The 18,468-nt window shown below is 46.0% G+C and overlaps 3 long non-coding RNA genes across 5 annotated transcripts; all 3 read left to right on the plus strand.

Annotated features, from left to right (window-relative positions):
- Positions 1–2,107: 2,107 nt before the first annotated feature.
- Positions 2,108–15,219, plus strand: LOC120660607. Of its 3 annotated transcripts, none has more exons than XR_005669687.1 (3): positions 2,108–2,520; positions 2,706–9,132; positions 13,962–14,247. It is a non-coding gene; the product is annotated as an uncharacterized LOC120660607 (long non-coding RNA). The 3 variants fall into 3 exon arrangements; XR_005669695.1 differs by lacking the exons at positions 2,108–2,520; positions 13,962–14,247 and adding exons at positions 14,619–14,799; positions 14,924–15,219 and having other exon boundaries at positions 8,816–9,132; XR_005669680.1 differs by lacking the exons at positions 2,108–2,520; positions 13,962–14,247 and adding an exon at positions 14,619–15,219 and having other exon boundaries at positions 5,674–9,132.
- Positions 10,021–11,877, plus strand: LOC120660712. The gene is made up of 2 exons (XR_005669714.1): positions 10,021–10,779; positions 10,908–11,877. It is a non-coding gene; the product is annotated as an uncharacterized LOC120660712 (long non-coding RNA).
- Positions 15,220–16,369: 1,150 nt separating the features above from the next.
- LOC120660768 lies at positions 16,370–17,282 on the plus strand. The gene is made up of 2 exons (XR_005669743.1): positions 16,370–16,828; positions 16,905–17,282. It is a non-coding gene; the product is annotated as an uncharacterized LOC120660768 (long non-coding RNA).
- Positions 17,283–18,468: the final 1,186 nt, after the last annotated feature.

Here is an 18,468-nt window from a genome sequence, read left to right on the forward strand (position 1 = left end):
GCGTGCATGCGCGGCGGCGCTGCACTCCCCGAAGACCATGGCGAGGAGGCGGAGGAGGCGACGGAGTCGCTGTGGCCGTTGTGAGCTCGTGCTTCTGCGGGTCGGCGCGGTCCTCATTGCCGGCGTGTGTGCGGTGTCGGGCAGCTCCATCTCGGCCGCGCGACGCGCCAGCAACAGCTTTGAGCTTGGCTCCTTGCAGGCGTCGCCGTCGCAGTCCCCGTTTGGCTCCTTCCCGAGGTTGGCGTCATCGCTACGGCGCAGCTCCTAAGGTCGATCTAATTGTCCGTGGTGGCATGCTGCTTGGCTACTAGCTCTGCTATTTGATTGGAGGGGGGAGAAAAAAAATAGGCGGCACAGGTGCTAGCTTCCTGCGGTGGTAGGAAAAGCAAGAACACAAGGGAGAGAGAGCTCGTGCGTGCCGGATCTGCGACCGGTGCCGCTGGGGAGGAGGAGCACCGGTGCTCGCCGGATCTACGACGGGCCGCCGGGAACTACGGCCACGCAGCCTGGTCCTATGGCGGCGGAGCAGCCATGGCGCCGGCGCCGGCGCCGTGTTACCTCCTGGGACTCGGGAAGCTCGCCGGGGGCAGCAGGCGGCCGATGGGGCGAGGTGGTGGCGTGAGGGTGTGGCGGGCGTTCGGCCAGGTGGCGACGCGAGGAGGCGGCGTTGCGGCACAGGGAGGGGAAAGGGGGGGTGCATGGGCATTGCTGCGATGCGGCTGGTGCCCTTCACAGGTACGCAATGCTTAATCCTTGGTGGGCCCAATCTACAGCATTTTGGTTTCCTGGAATGGGTCCAAGAAGGAACTAAAAAGCCATGGGAGAGCGGAAATCCTATACATCTTTCACAAGATTTTTTCTTCTCCACCTTCCAGTGTTTGAGATTCGTGCAAACAGTCTTATCAATAAAATTCTCTCAACCCTAACCTTCTTTCTCCTCAAATCCCTTTCCTCATCATGCGCCGCCACCGCTGCCCCTAAGCCCGCTCGTCCGCTGGCCGCCGCGCGCTGCGTGCTGTTGTTCTCGTCGCCGTGTGCTGCTGCTCGTCGCCACGCGCTACGTGCTGCTGTGCTCGCCGCCGCGGCTTGTTGCTGCGTGCTGCTGCTGCTCGCCGCCGCCACAGCTGTTGCGTGTTGCTGCTGCTTGCTGCTGCTGCCACGCGCCGCCGCCGCGCGTCGGGCTGCTGCGGCGGCGGCCGCGCACCGCCTCCGCGCGTCGCGCCACGCACGCCCCCGCCGGAGGAGAAACGTCCAGCTCGCTAGAGAAATTTTTTTCAACATTTTCATTTAGTATTTTCAACATTTTATGTCTCCAATTTCAACATTTTATCTTTACAGTTTCAACATTTTGAAGCCAAATGTTGAACATGTTTAATAACATGTTGAGTTAATTCTACCAAAATATTGAACATATTTAAAGTAGATAACTGGGCCTAAATGAGTTTTAAAGATGAATGTCTTATCTATCTTCCACAAAATAATAGGAGCCCCCATGGGAGAGGGGCCGTGTGCGTGCATGTGTGTTTGTTGTGTCCACCGAGAGAGAGCTGATACTCTGCTTGTTGGCTTAGGAAATGGATTAGCGCAAGATTCGCAGTTCTTTTTGTTTAATAAAAGCTGATAGTTAGGGCCAAATTTAGGAAGTTTCCCTTTTGGTAAGTGTATTCATCGTTCTTCGTCTGAAATCTACAACTTTACTATGTAGCAAAATTTTAAATTTGCTAAAGATACACTACTTAAACAATAGTGTCGTGACAATAAAATGGCAATAATATATATCAGGTACATCAAAGTTTACATCAACTATAATACTAGCTATAATACTAAGATGCGGGATACGGGAGTCGCGTGGCAAAGCCGCGGGGCTTTCTAGTGGTCGCGAGATCAGACTCGTTTTCTGACTTGGGTCTGATCATGTGCTGGCTCCTGGAAAGCGGCCCAGACTCTACACAGAACTTTGCGGGCCTTGACAGGCCGTGTCATGGATTTTTGTTGAATGGGGCGGGGCCCGGCCCTGGGAGACCGCCCAAAGGTCGTGGTCGTCTTCTCTGGTTTCCTTTCGGATTCAAAACTCAAAATCAGAAAATCCTTATTCTGTGCCGAGGCGACAACCAACAAGTTGCCATTTGACAATGGCAGCCTCTTCGTGGCTAGTGGAGCTGAGCGGGGCCCTTTCTTCTTCCATTGGCCGTGACACGTCGTTCCGAACTACCCGTAGCCATCAGGAGTTATTCAAGACAGCAGAAAAGTTAGGCGGGGAAGCCCCTCCCTCTCGCCAGCGAATCCAGACTGGTACCGACTACCGAGTCGCCTGGCGTTCGTCTTCGGCCCTGCCCACAGCTCCGTCTTCCGTGCGCTTCTCATCTCCTCCTCTGGAGGTCAGCCTCGGCGTCCATGGCTGTGCCATGGTGGAGCCTCGAACGGTCAGTGCCACCACCTCCCGGCGCCGCAGCCCTCGTCTCGACTCTCGATCTGCTGAGCTCGGTGTCGCAAGCAAGCCACGGGGCCAGGCTACCGAGGGTACTGCTCTGTCTCTCTTCTGTTTGAGCCATGGTTGGCGCTTCAGAGTGGTCCTTTTTTGTCATGGTTTCGTAACAAAAAGAAAGGGGGAGGGAGGTGGAGCTATGTCGAGTTTTCAATCATTAGGGGACGAGGGGAAGAACTAATATTCTTCGTTTTTTTTCTTTTATTTTTTGGTTTCCCAGGCGGCGAGATCTAGCCCGGATTCGTTTGTTGGATTATTTGCTTGCAGCTTGCACTTTCCGACTCGTGTTTTTGAAAACTTTCCGAGTGTTTCCTTCGTTATACCATCTCCTCTCTTTTTCCCCCCCTTTACTTCAAACGATTTTTTCCCTAACCAAACCCAAAACGAGGCTTGTGTTCTCGATATTTTCCTAGATAACTAGAAATCCCATTTTACTCTCTCAATTTTGTAATAAAATATTTCGTATTTTCTTCATTCTTCATTCAATTTTTCTCTTGGAACTGAAAGTAAAATCAAACGGCGTCCACACGTGCAACTTCACAGGCCCATCTTGTGAAACCTTCCTTTGGGCTTCGGTCGATTTTCGAGCCCAATGTGGAAGGCCTGTCCATGAAACATATCAGGCCCCAACATCTTTAGCTCAGCGATTTTCTGAATTTTCCTTCCCCTTTCTCCCGCCCCTCACAATGACCACGAAGGTGAAGTGACCCTCACAATGACCTCACCTTCTCCCACACCTTTTCGTTCTTTGTCGCGCCGTTGCTCTTGATTCCCCATTCGGCGATCCCCCTTTCTGCTCCCCAAACACCCCAAGCTGCGGGAACCGATCGCCAAGATCGCAGCCATGGAGAACGACGCTGCCGCCGTCGCGGCCTACGACTACGATCTCGCCCTCGAAGCCGGCGAGCCGCGTCAGCTTGGGTTCCGTTTCCGCCTCCCTCGGCTGAGGCTCCGCGACCCCCGCCTCAGCGCCGCCGCCGCCGTGGCGTTGTGGGGAGTCGCCGGTCTCCTGTCCACTACCGTGCCTGACCTCGCCGCCAACAGCGAGCACGTCCTGCTCTACTTCATCTTCCTCGTGGCTGGAGTCCTGCTCCTCCTGCTCGCTCTCGCGGCGCCGGACCTGCACGTGGCGGACCTAGCGGCTGGTCGCCTGGAGGGCTGGATCAGGGCCATGATCTTCAGGGGCGCGTGGGAGATGGGCAATTAATTCCCCTGAAGCTTCTCGTACGTGAGGCCGATTCGACCCGTCTTATTTCTGGTGCTCTGTTTTATTTTCTTGCACAAAAAACTTGTTCATGAATTGCTGCAGCTTTATTTTGACCCTGTATGTGTACATGAATTATGAACTGCAGTTTGCATTCCTCCTCCTTGCTAAGACTTTGTGTATACATAATGCTAGTTTTCCTTGCATGAGATGAGCACGTCCATTTCTGTGGTTTATATATATGTAAAAGTTAACCTAGATGCAATACTTTTTCTTGAGTTCAGTTGCAGTATACTATCATATATAGAGTGCATGCGATAGTGTGGCTCACATACGAATGCTGGTCATATAGCTTGCAAGCTTTTAGCAGAGCAATTCTAGTTTTTGTTATGATGATCTCATGGATAGTAGTATTTAGTTCTTTTACATTCAGATTGGTAGTAGGTTTTCGGATATGCTCACATTTGAAGCTGTAGATATGCCACCTTTTCTCTGCTAGCAACTAGCAAAGCTTCTAGTTCAAACTAGAGGAATAATGGATATTATTTTACAATGCGAATAATGCAAAATGTTTATGTTGGCGCATGCACCAGTAGAACTTCAAAGGATTGAAGCATGCATGCGCTTGTTTATCATCATTCGCCGCTGCTTTCTGGTAGTCTCGGAAAATAAGGATTTGCTCACCGTTTGGCGCTGATCAATTTTGAAAACTACCTTTTATTTCGGCATTGAAACAAAAGATAATTATATCTGACCATCTGATCATCATGCATTTCTCGCATTATTACATCTGGTCAGCATATCTGACCATCTTTCTTTAAAATGATCTTACATGATAGTCATATTACTTGTGTAGTTGTGCACCTCATACTCCCTCCTTACTTGAAAAGAAGTCGTTTTGAACAGCAACACGTTCTTCAAAGCTTAACTTTAACTTCTTATTTTTATAAAAATATTTATTGCAAAGTGATATATTTATATTGTTATGAAAGTATTTTCAAGACAAATCTATTCATATACATTTTGTATTTTAAAACTCAACAACTTAAAAGTTATTCATAATTTATATTCTCAATATTTGATCGAAATTTTGTTCAAATTAAAATGACTTTCTTTTCGAGTATGGAGGGAGTATTAAAGTTTTGTGTCTAACTGTTTCAATAATGTCACATTTATTTCTCATCCCACATTTCTGTCTTCCGTGAGGTTGATTCCTACATGTTAGGCCATCACTCGCTATCGCCACTCTTAGGCTCCGTTTGACATAGCTTCACGGTCTTTTTTGGACTAGCTTCAAGTTTGAAGCCATCCATATGCTTCCACTAGTGAGGTGAAGCTATAAAAATGTAGCTTTCACAGAGAAGAAGCTCTTTTGACAAACGTTTTTCAAAATAGTTTCAGCTTCATCAGAGAAGTTGTTTCACCAATTGTTTCAAGAGAAGCTGAAGCTATGCCAAACAGGATCTTAGTGGAGAGTGTCATTGCATAGCTATCAAGACAGAAAACTTAGTAACTGTGCCGGAGTCTCATGCTATAAAATTTTCCATCATCCTTCCTCATAAATGACTCTTTCATCTCAGCAAAATTGCTGATGTGGTATAACATTTAATGCTCATAACACTCTTATAACACTTTCATTAAGATTTGTCATCCGTGGCTTGCATCTACTTTATTGATGTACGTGATGGTGCAAATCTGTATAATCTTACATTTTACGGCCATAGGAGGTGATATCCAGCCTGCCGTGCCTGGCATCACCGGGCTACGGCGGCGGGGACGGGAGGGCTATATGTCCCTCAGGCTACAGTTGACCGATCCATCACCTGGAGGAAATTAGTGGGCCGGCAGAACTAATTCGGCCTAATAACACTTTCGTTGGCAGCATGTAGCAAGCAAGTCTGCTGTGCATATGCATGCAGGTTGGTCCAATAATACTTTCTTTGGCAGCATGCAGCATGCAGCATGCAGCAAGCAGGTTTGTTGTGCATGCGCATGCGTATGCGCATGGCAGTTTTACACAGAGACGCATGCACATCGCAGCGGCAGCAGACCAGTTTGCTATAAAGGGGCCGTTTAGTTCCCTGGGTGAAAATTTTTGGATGTCAAATCGACTGTTTGACCAGATGTCGGGAGGGTTTTTCGAACACTAATTAAAAAACTAATTTCAGAACTCACTTGGAAACCGCGAGACGAATTTTTTAGGCCTTTGACCGCATCATTAGCACATGTGGGTTACTGTAGCACTTATGGCTAATCATGCACTAATTAGGTTTAAAAGATTCGTCTCGTCGTGTACATCCAAACTGTGTAATTAGTTTTGTTATTTAATTACATTTAGTGCTTCATACATGTGTTTAAAGGGGAGGTGAAAAATTTTGGGTGAAAATTTTTGGAAACTAAGTATTTATTTTTTTCTTTTTCCTGTCGCTTTCTTTCATATTACTCCATTGCTTGTAGTTTTTATTTTCCTTTCTCATTTTGGTGTGTATAAATGCTGGTCATTGTCAGAGTACTATTTTCTTTTCTTTTCTTTTTCTTCTGCTCTCTTTCTCTTCTTTTCCATTTCTTTCCTTACAGTTTATATTTTACTTACAATTTTTATTTTATTCTTTTATTTCTTATTTTATTTTTTCTATTCATCCTATTATTTTATTTTTATTCATTTTGCTCCGAAGTGACAATATTCAATCCTCGTATTATAATCAGATTTTTTTTCTTCCATTTTTTCTTCTGTTATTTATTTTCTCTGTTTTCTTCTATTTTATTTTTTACTTTTATTCTCAGTTTTTATTTCTTGCATTTTACATTGACTTTTCTAATTACATTTTTTATTTCTTTTATTTGGTTGTTTTTTATCCTAAATTGTTATGCGAGTTTGTACCACTAAATTTTAAATTTGTATCTTTTTCTTCTCTAACATTTTAATAGAAAATTATATATTCTAGCCCTACAACACCTAGTATATTTGTTACTGCTTAGTATTTCTTTCCACATGCATAGTTGGCACCTCAATTTGTTCCAAATTTGCAAGTACTTAGTATATTTCTTTTCACACGATGATTTATTTGTTTTATTATAGATTCATAATTTAGTGTGTGAAAGAATTTATTTTCTTTATATACTAACTTCTTTTAACACCTGTATATATACTTATAAAACTGTTTTTTAGGTGTGAAATGATTCATAAATTATATGTTTGATATATACTTATATATATATATAATTGTATTGTAGATGTATTCATCTTCATGAAAAAATATTTGTTTGCGTGTAACTAATTTGTTCGTAACATCAAATTCTTTGTTCGCTTTGTAGATTACATTGTTCGGTCACATTAATCTATTTATTTGCTATATATATATATATATTCATTACTTATCCTATACAATCAAATATTCGTGATGTTTAATAGTTTGTTCGTTGTATACTATTATTTATTTGTTTGTTTAATTATTTTGTTCGTAAAAATAATTATTTATTCGTGTTATTAAACTTTTTGTTCTTAGAATCCGAAATTAATTATTTAGTACTAAAAAATATTTTAAAAAATATCGTGCAAACATATGTAAGTGTGTTCTTATTTTGAAGATCTTGTCACGAGAAAGATAATGGTGTAACTCAAATTTAATTTAGATGTTTGATTTAATAGTTATAAATTTTTTAGTTTTAGATTTTGCATGCATGTGCGTGATGTCATGGTCATTGTCCTCTTTTTGCATGCATGATTTCAATCTCTCTCCTCTTTAGTTGTTAACCTGCGCAAACAGTTCGTGTCACTATGTTATTGGGCTGACGGCCCATATAATCCGTTCTAGTTAATTTGTTTAGGTGATGGATTGTGTGATTGTCGCTTGCGGTTTCGTATAGCCATGCACCGGCTGGGAGGAGGAGGTTTGCAGTCCAAGGATTTGGATAAGAAGCTGCAGGCGAGGGCTTTCTTTGCCTAGCACAGGGGGCTCCTGCGGTCCCACGTGCCTTCCCCCATGCGCCCTCCCCTGTAGCTCCCGGAGCTCGCGAAGAAGGGAGGGAGAGGGTCGCCGGCACGGTGAAGTGGATGACCCAAAGGCGAAAGGCGGCTGCGGGGGCTCGCGGCGATGGCGGCGGCGGCAAGGGCTCACGGCGACGGCGGCAGTGGCGAGGGCTCGCGGAGGTGGAGACGATCGGGGCACACGGTGGCAGAGAAGGGAGTCGGGTTGCGGGCGGCAGAGTTGGCGTGCAGTGGAGGGGGTAGCGTGAGTGTGCGGCGGCGGCGGAGAATGGAGGGAGGGCCGCCAGCGGAGGGCTGGGCCGGCGTCGTGGGAGCTCCGGCATCATGGCATTGGGACGCCATGCTGCTGCGCTGCTGAGTAGAAGGAGATGGTCTGTGGGGTGGAAAAAGATAAGGAAAGATGTATGACAAAGGGGGGCCACTACTCAATAGGAGAAGGGGAAGGAGCGAAGGAGGGGCATGGATGGAAAAGCTGTTGGATTTCTCACCTTTTGAATAGCTAAATAGCTAATTAAATGAGATTTGGCTAGTGTGATTTGAAGATGCTCTTAGTTTCTTTTCTCTTTCCTCTTGCTTTTAACATAAACGCTTCAGTTTGTTTTTTTTCTAACATATAACCAGCAGGGGAGCTCTCCCCTGACCCCTCCTGTTTTTCATTAAAAAAAGGAAAATAAAAACAATTCAGCTTTTTTTTGAGGGGTGAAAAACAATTCAGCTTTTTTTTTGAGATAGAAAAATAATTCAGCTGGGATGAATTGGATGCGAGGAAGAAAGAAATTGTTCGAGCGGGCCCGTTATCTACGCTCCCTTATCTGGGCCTCCCGGGCCGTTTTCAGGCCGCATCTTGCATGCTTTGCTACCGTTTCTTTATTTCCATGGGGGAAGAGGAAGACCAGTGATAATGAGGTCTTCAAACTCTTCAAATCCATCCATCGGAATTCTTTGCATATTACTACGAAGTAGTAACCGGCCTTGGTTTTTCCCTCTGCGGATGCGTGGAAGACGACGAACAGCAACTTGAATGTTGTCCAAGTCACTCCAGCTGGGCCGTCCTCCCCCATTGGCCGAGAGTCACATCTCTCTGAGCAAGTCAAGGACAGCAATGCGTACGACCAGAAGCCTCATTGATTTAATGCAGTAGGCAGGCAGCCTAATTACATCCCCCTCCCCAGTAGTAGCCGGTGGGTAGCATAGTCGCCATGTGAGGTGCTAGCACGCAGCTCCATCTCGGCGACTTCGCTCGCTTCTACCCCTCCGCTTCCTGCGGTGATGATATGCGCAAGCAGCTTCCGATGGCCGGCCGGCGGCGCAGCTCGCTGCTTGCCTTTCGCCGACGAGCAGCCCGGCTCTGGCTGGCATCATGCATGTGCTAGCTTGCGGCCTTGTGGACCGGCTGCTCCTGCCATGGAAGGGGCATGGGACTAGCTAGAGAGCTTGCTCTCTGTTCACGTACGGGTAAGCACCTCTGAGCTCTCTTTCTTTCTTTCTTTCTCCCTCCCTTCGCGCGGTGCCATGGATGGTGTTACGCTGTTACTTGAGTCGTTCTTAATTTTGCTGTATTTGTTGATGAGCTAGCTATTCTGAATCTTCTCTGGCCTTGATCTTTGGGCTGGATCCGAAGACAACTTTTCTGCCCGCAATTTTTTCCCCGAGGTTTACGGTTCACGAGCTACCTTGATTCGCAGAGACTTCGCGCTTTTGTATCTCTCGAGGTGATTTCGAAACTGGATTCAAATTTCCCTTGAATCCAAATTACTTTCCGCAAAAGAAAATACAAAGCTCAGATACCGCTTTCTCCAAAAACAAGGTTTGGTGGTATTAGAGTCTAGAGCCCATTTCCCTTTTGTTTTCTTAAAGACGGAGCAACGGGCCGTTTTCTATTGGATAGAGCAAAGGGCCTGTTCGGCCTCGCGCTGCTAATGGTGTAAAATCCAAACCAACACCGCACCAAACCAATTAGTAGTATGCTTATCAATTAAACCACACCACACCAATCCAATGACTGCAAAAACCAAACCAGAACCAAACTGGATTGCATTTTCAAACCAGTCGAACTGCTTATGACCATGGTTTGCTTCATGAGCGTGAGGGAGCGGCAGCCACGGTCTCTGCGGGTCACCTCGAGGTCATGAGTCCCGACCTGCGGCTGGCCGATGCATGCTAGGCGCGCGCAAGCCTTGCTAGCTTGTGACGACAAACCGAACTGAACCAATCCATTATACTAGCTAAACCAAACCAAACCAGACTAAATATCTTAGCCCATTTGCCACCAAACCAAATAAGACTAAGTAGCAAAACCAAACCATCAAAATTGGGCTCAGCCCAAACCATTAACAGCCTGAGTTCGGCCTGCACCAGCGAAAAAGTGTTCCTTTTTGTTCTGCAGCCCACGGCCCGTTCTACCTTCAGACCAATCTGAGCCCATTTAGCAAGGACCAACTTCAGGCCCACGGAAAAATAGTTGTAAAGATTTAAAGGGCGCTCACTCTCTCTCCTAACTGCTCTCCCTCTCCAACTGACTGACTCTCTCTCACACTCTCTCCAACTAAGAGGCTGTTCGGGTTGTGTTGTCTTGATTTATTTCGACTTATTTCGACTTATTTTCTCTCACAAAATATTATTCATTCTACCAGTCTTACACTATTCAACCAGTCTTACACTATTCATACGATCAGCGGAATAGGCTCTAACTTTGTCGATCTCAAAAGAAAGAAAAAGAACTACCATTTCGTCTCGTTTGAAGTCGATCGCTAAGCTAACTGAAGTCCATCATCTTGTTTTATCGGAACCCTGTCTATCCCCCGCATCATTCCCACGGCACAGCTGACCATTTTAATTTCCTGGCACTTTCCTCTTCGATTCCCAGCCCAGCACCTCCAACAATACCCCGCGCGCCACCCCTTTTTCCCCTCCTCCCTTAAAGCCCCCCGCCTGTCCAACGCCAAACCCTCGAGAGGTCGAGGTGCAAGAAGACCTGAATTGTCCGCCTCACAGGCCAGGCAATTCTCGGGACCAACTGATCGATCGGCGATCAGGACCAGTCGTCGGCGGGTGTTCGAGATCCATTCGGTTCGTTCCTCCGATCCCGCACCATGGCCGCCGGTACGAAATGCTCTCTTTCTCTTCGATCTCCCCCCTTTCACACTTCACGCCGGCATCTCCTCCTCCCAGTCCACTCCGATCCGCAGCTCAACCTCCCCGATTCGCCGCTTAATCATCTTAAATCGCAGCTGGGGACAACGATGCTGCCCTCGACGACGTCGCTGCCATCGCGGACCACCACGGCGGAGCGGGCTTTCGCCGCCGCCTCCGAGCGGCGGCCGTCTGCTTCGCGATCTGGGGGGCCGCCGGGATCTTGTCCACCACCGCCCCCGGCATCGCAGAGAACCCGCCACACCGAGCCATGGTATCCTTTATCATTTTCATAGTCGGCGTCCTCCTGCTTCTGCTCTCCATCGCCGCTCCGGACGATCTGCCCTAGCTGGAGAGAGGGCGCGCGGCGAGTGTTGCCTCCAGGGCCTTCCCAGCCTCCCAGCTGGGCCATGCTAGCTCTCTAGATCGAGGAGGCACGTGCGCGCAATCATCACAAGAGCCACAAGCTTCACAAAATTATATACTAGTATTTGCTTTGCTTGATCATCGGCCTGTGTGAGCTAGAACTGCTGCGTTGTCGATTATTTCCCAAGTATTGCTGCTGAATACTGTATATTTGCCCTATGATGTACTTTTGTACGAGTGTATGTTGTGTGTTTGATTGAACTGCGCTTTGGTCCTATAGCCAAGCTAAGACTACCCTTCCAAATTCACCTGAATTTGCTGTGTTTTTTAGGCAACAATCCAGCTGCCTACTATACGTATAGCAGTCCAGTTGTTTAATGTGCAGTTGAGTTCTAATGCTATTACATACTGTTTCATGCTGGATACAAACAGATGCAAGAAGGTAGTACAAATAGTGGCACTATATAAATAAATGAGCACATGAAAAGCAGCTCTTGGGTTGATCAGTGGTGCAGCTATAGCTATGTAGTATATGTGCAACCATGATCATATGACGATTAACCTTTGGTCTCATATCATGGTTAGTAGAAAGTATGCCCCTTTAGCTTCCTAGCTGCAACTGCAAGCATGGAGAATTGCATGGATGCAAAATGTCCGCTAATTTTTCCTTTTTCAAAACAAGATGAATGCTGTCGTACGTTAGGGGTTATGAGTACTGTGACGCACAGCTCTCTAGGATTGATCCTAGGCGCTGTACCAGCACGATCCCCATATCTAATTGGTCTATTTCAAGGAGGTTATATATAGTGCAAAGCTAAGGTCAGCTCCTTTTAGTTTTTTTTTTTGAAAGAGAGGCAGGAGCACTGCCATATCATGTTAGAAGGAGAAGAAAGTCAAGTCTTACAATGGTTTGATTACATAAATAACAAAGATAAACTCTTGACCTCGCATGAACTAACATCTAAAAACCTTGAACCACCGGCTGGCCACATGCTAAGGCACGCAGCTTCATCTCCTCCTTTATCAGCTTGAAGACCGTCACCGGGTCTGCCTCCCTAGCTTCAAAATTTCTTCGATTTCTTTCCTTCCAAAGGTTCCAAACTGTGTACATGTTGATTGCTGTCCAAGTTCGTCGCTCTTCCTTTGATTGTAGGTGCACTTCCTGATTCCACCAGTCTTCTATACGCATATTGACTCCTTTTAGTTTTGGTTGATTGATCGTTAAGCCATTTTATATTAGCATCCACCAGAGTTTGCATGCTTTTCCTTAGCTTTCCCCGGCCCATCTTCTTTTAGATACGGACGCTTTAGCTTCCTATATAGCTAGCATGCATAGAACATTGCATGATTGGCACTTGCACTTACAGTTAAAGTCGCCACAATGTTTTTCATAATTAATTTGTAGCTACTACATGCATAATTGTACAATATTTGTTCTTTTTTGTGTATGGAAACAAGATGAAATTAGGTGATGTTAATTCTGGCACCAGTGCTAACAGCTAGAGACGATGTAATTCAATCGTGCATTTGCTCAGAGATGAGAACCCTAATGACGTCCTGAGTCCTGTTGACCATGCATATATAAGCATGCACCATAACATGATACTACACATTAGTACATGTACAACTAGCAGATGGTACAATAATAGAAATTGTATTTATTTGCTCAATATGATCATATTTCAAATAACCTTTAATTACCTGCACCACATATTGAGCTATATATCTGAGTCTGGCTGCCTAGCTAGATAGCTACTACCTCTGAAATAAAATGAGGTGTGTCTAGGAGCTAGCTAGGAAGTAGTTATTATGTCGTTGGATCGGATGTAGAGACTGAGAATACTCGATTCCATTATCTTAAAATGTAATTAGAAATAGTATTAGGAATCCAAGTTCTCCTGCGTGCATGTTTGTCATACTAAACTAATAATGTTATAATTACCAAAGTCATATGCTAGTTACAGTTGCATTATTGAATCTAGACTGTTTGGTACAGTTAGCTCATGGTGAACATCTCTATTTCTGCCGGCATCATCAGTTCAGCACCAAATAAACTATCAATATATGTAGATTTCAGTATCTGTACATGGCTACATGCATGCACATGTATTTTTTGTATCTACTGCTATCTGACAAATTAAATCAGTAGCTTGCATATGCTCGTTTTTTTTTGTTGCACCACATATATACATTATTATAACTGCACTAGATCAGAAACAAGATGCGGATTGCAGTAGTTTGTTGTTTGCAGTATTTTAATTTATAAGTAGTATAATAAGAAAGTTACATTATATCTTCTTCCTGCGTATTCATACAAGAATGAACTCTAACATTACAGAATTATATTTAGACGATATAGGGCCGGGCAGCCCACGTTAAAACTTTGTAACATTTCTTGCACGCACCAAGGATGAACTAACTCTAAACCCTGAAGTGGAAGTGCGTGAACACCAACATTATATTCTCTACGCGTATAAAAAAGCAACATATATGCTTTCATAGAATCCGAGGTGTACTAGCTAGCGGCAAGATTGTATCCTTGAATCTGTATGCTCATACACACACACACACACACACACACACACACACACACACACACACACACACACACACACACACACACACACACACACACACACACACACACACACACACACACACACACACACGCTTACAATAAGCTTTTGGTTAATTACTCCTATAGCAATATGCTTACATTCATACACAGTGAATGCAGAATGCTTCTCTTTATTCACCAATTAATCATTATTATATATGAATGCAAGATCAATGTGATGCTCTGCCAGTCAATCTTGCAAAAGCAAAACCCAACGCATTCAAGGGGGAGAAAAGCACCAAGATCGTGTAATGCTGTGCCGGTATATGTTGAGCGTAGAGTACTACTGTTTCTCTGCTTAATTGAGCATGCATTTATTTGCTTGCTTGCTTTTGTTTCTATTAGGCTGGAAAGGCTTTCCTGTATATGTCGATTTGTATGGACTGCAAGCATACATAATTTGACATCTTCAGAGACGTACGTGCTGCCCATGTGTGCCAAGTTCAAGTTCTACTTCTGCCTGCATATGATTGATGAACTGACCCATGATAAAGCTTAATTAGCAGAACTGTGAATAATCACTTGGCGTAGCTAGTACCGGCGTTCTTAAATTTTCCCAGTTACTGCTGGCTATATATATAGCTCCTCGTAGTTATAGAACACGGATCATTTCCGGGAATTGCTTGATATACTAGCTACCGGCGTTATACACGTCCTCTACCGTTTCCAGCTATCTAGCATTCTAGCTGTCCTTGATTAAGCACAATGCTCAGCGTGAATTTATCTATATATAGACACTTGTCCTGATGATGATGAACTATTACCTGTAATCCGTCTTTATCAGCCGTCTCTCGTCTTAAATAAATGATGCATCACGATGACGCAGGATGTTGAAGGAATGCCGCACCCGGACGAGAAGCAGCGCGTTAGAAAGCGTCTCTGAAGCCACGGCAGTTCACAACGCTTGAGATGAAAGATCTGGAAACTGCTTTCGGACGGCCTGATCAAAATCCAACGGTTGAAGAAAAACGAACGACGTGGCCCAATGATATATATGCTGGAACTTGGTCCAGGATTCGTATACCCTATATATATACCGTATATATAATAATAATAATAGTAGTAGTAATAATAATAATAATAATAGAAGAAGAAGAAGATGATGATGATGGTTCCTTGTTTGTTTGGCAGGCCGGAGAGAATGATCTCGTGGCTCGCTGCCTGGGTGGCGAGGAAGTCCACAGCCTTCCGGAGCTCCTGGCCCATCTGCTGAAGCAGAAAATCGAGCCCATGCCAACCAAGGGCACGATGGCCCTCAACTAAATGAAGAGGACAAGATGGGCTTAACCAGGACCTGAATGGGTAGATGTACTCCTTTCGTATAGGAAGAAGATGTCGTTTTGGACATGGTTTGAGTCAAACATTGAGAAAATAAATTGTGAATAATTTTTAAGTTATTGAGTTTGAAAAAGTGAAAACCATATAAATATATTTGTCTCAAAAAGTACTTTCATAAAAATATACATATATCACTTTTCAACAAATATTTTTATAAAAATAAGCGGTCAAAGTTATACTTTGGAGACTATGTTGCTGTCCTAAACGACATCTATTTCCTATATGGAGGGAGTATATACTTAGGCGGCCCTTGTAAAGTGGGATGCACACCAGGCTATAATTATGTGTCATGCTTGTTTGACTTTTTTTTTCTTTTTTTGAAACGAAACAGGCAGGAGAGCTGCCGATTATATTAAAAAGAAGATGAAATCTCAGATTTAGCAATACAACAAAAAGAAAAATGCAAACAACCCAACACAAAACCTCTCAACAAACATATCACACACACCACCAAACACGAAGCTAAAAATCTAGACAATACGCACCACTTAGTCCTCGCAACTGTCTGAGAATATAAAGCTTGATCCTTTGGCAAGTGCTTCCATTATTTAGCTCCTGCTTTTGAGTCCAATCATGGAGATGGAAGAAATTTGATCAAGCAAGTTTGATCCACACGACGTGCTTATGCGAGTCGCGGCATGTCAACATCACAACATGGTGTCGGTTTGCAGGGATCGTAGCCCGGAGTGGGGAGCAGATCCTCTGACGTACGCCCCGAGTCACTGATCTTGTTCCGCGGGTGGGGCCGGGTGTGTGTGCTCTCTAACGTGGCGCCGTACATTCGGTTCGTTCACCGATCATGAGAAAGACGGTAGGATGCCACGGCGACGGCAGCACATGCTGTCACTCGTCGCTGTTGGCCGCAGTTATGTCAAGAAGCTGATGGTGTGATGGATAAGTATGCATCGATCGATCTCGATCGTGCATGCCCGGCTGCACCGGTGACCGGACTTCCCCACTTGGCAGTTGCCCTTGCCCCACCCTTCTTCTCCTGTTACCCTGTTGCATTGCCATGACAAGCACGTCGTGTCCAATTAGAACAAAATGGGCACCAACCAAATCTGGCACGGCTCATCTTTCACCGTTCCACGAAGTTGTTGTCATTATGGGGCAAGGTGTGCCACCATCACCATCAGGCCCGCCGCACGTCTCTTGAAAGACGACAGAACAGGTAGCTCTCTGATGCTGACTCTGCATCCTTTTTGCCCTGACCTCGTCCTTTCCTACATGGCTACGCAAGTTCTGTTGCCTTGCTAGACGGCAGAGGGTAGAGGCTTTCGGGGAAGCTGCTACCTTGACTAAATGCCACGCGGCATTCGAGTTTCTTTTGGGGACACAATGCAACATTGGAAGTTCGATACTCACGGGCCGGGTGCCGGCTATAAAGAGGGGGGAGGAGGCTCACGGGCCCTGCCGCAAAAAGCACGGCCCCGGCCGGGGCTCTCGACGACCTCGTTTCGTTGCGATGGCCCAGCAGCTTCTCCTCCTGGTCCTCCTCCTGACCGCCGCCGCCTCCACCTGCATCACGGCCCTGGCTGCGCCGGCAAGCCCGCCGCTGCCGGAGGCCTTCCTCGCCTTCGCCATGTGGGCTCTGGCGTCGACGGCGCTCGCGGTGCACCTGCCGCGCGCGCGCCGTCGCGGCGCCGAGTGAGCCCGGCCGATCGACGGCTGCCGGGCTCACGCCCATCCATTATAGATGTCAGCCCTTCTATTACCTCCTCCTTACCGACCCCCTTTGAGGTTCTTGATTGGGTTTCGCTCTGCCGTGTTGCAGGAGACGTGGCGGCCATGGCGTTCGTCGGCAGATCGACCCAAGCGTGCGTCGAGCTCGCCGGAGACCTGTCATCACTAGCATATCTAATCAAGGGTACGGTATGTCCCACGCGTCAGGAACTGAATGATCTAGCCAGTCGTTGGAGTCGGAGACTCGAAGGCAGCCATTTCTCATCGAAAGAGATGGACAGGGTCAACGAGCGGCGCAGTGCTCCAATCACCGAGATCAGTCAAGTCACGACGATAATCTAAATAATTCTCCGTCTATGAGAGTGTATTTTGTACGTACTCCGCTAATATAACCACCATGTACGCGTCCTTTGTATTGGTCCACGTATATTGATATATTACTTAGTATACAATATTATTATGAAGACAATTTGGTGGGTGCATGCTCTAATCTATAACCAAAAGGGGAACATGCATGTGAGTGCGATCGATGATCTTGCAAAGCTTAGCATGATCCCACTCCATGGAGTTCTTTGAAGTTTGATCATAAAAGGGTGACTAATCTAACATATTTTGTAATTGTCGCATAGGGAATTTTTTTTGTTGATGAAATATTGTTGGGATATTAAAGACGACCACATTTTGTTGAGCTCAAAAGGTAGGGAAGGCGAACGGAGGAGAGGCAGTACAGTACATCAAACTAACAGCAAAAACGAAAGGATCCATATCAAAAAGAAAAAAACAAGTGGGTAGAAAGGGGTCAGTTTTTCCACAGGTCTGAATCTGCTTGCCTGCTGGTCATAATATGAGATTAATTTGAGATTTGTTTTTTCTGTCACACCGGATCGTGCGCCCTGTTGACAAGTCGATCAAACAAAAAAAAAATCCAACGAGCTGCTACGGGAAGGTGATCATGTCCATCGGATGCTCTCGCTGCTTAATTATTTGCATTTGCAGCATCATATGCATAGTAACCGCGTCGTCGTCTTCTTCCTTGTTTTTTTTTACTACACAGCAGGAAGATACGATCCACGCATATGTGGATCAAGATAATGCTCTGAAAGAGTATAGAAAACCGAATACATGGAAAAAAGCTTCTTTAATTTACCAGCGGCCATTTCTTCCATCCTTCCATTCGCAGTGTCATATCCAATCCACGGCAGCAGATCGTCGGCGACGACCTCCTCCCATACACGGCATGGCGCCATGGTGTCGGGCGCCGTGGACCCAAGGCCTTGGCCCTGCCGACGTGGCGGAACCTGCACTACACGCGGTCGCGTCGTGCGCCAATCGCACGAACCGCCGGTGCCGCACGATGAGAAGTATAGTGGTCGGCCGGGAGCCGGTGCGGAGTCCTACGTGGAGAGAGAGAAAGCATGAACAAGCGACTCGTGGAACAGCGACTCCTAGAGGGTCGGATATACGTTTGCGGGCCTATTATTGATTGGCGCTTGCTGCTGGGCATTAAAAATCGATAGGGCCCGCCACCACCCCACCCTCCTTGTAGCCGGCAGTGGGCAGCCTTATTAGAGCAAGTATTATAGACGGCGGGGAACGGGCGGAATCCGACGTGGGAGAGAGAGAAATCAGGAGAGAGAAGCGAACGAACGACTCGC

Source organism: Panicum virgatum, chromosome 1K (assembly GCF_016808335.1).
Source record: "Panicum virgatum strain AP13 chromosome 1K, P.virgatum_v5, whole genome shotgun sequence".
In the NCBI taxonomy this organism is placed as follows: Eukaryota; Viridiplantae; Streptophyta; class Magnoliopsida; order Poales; family Poaceae; genus Panicum; species Panicum virgatum.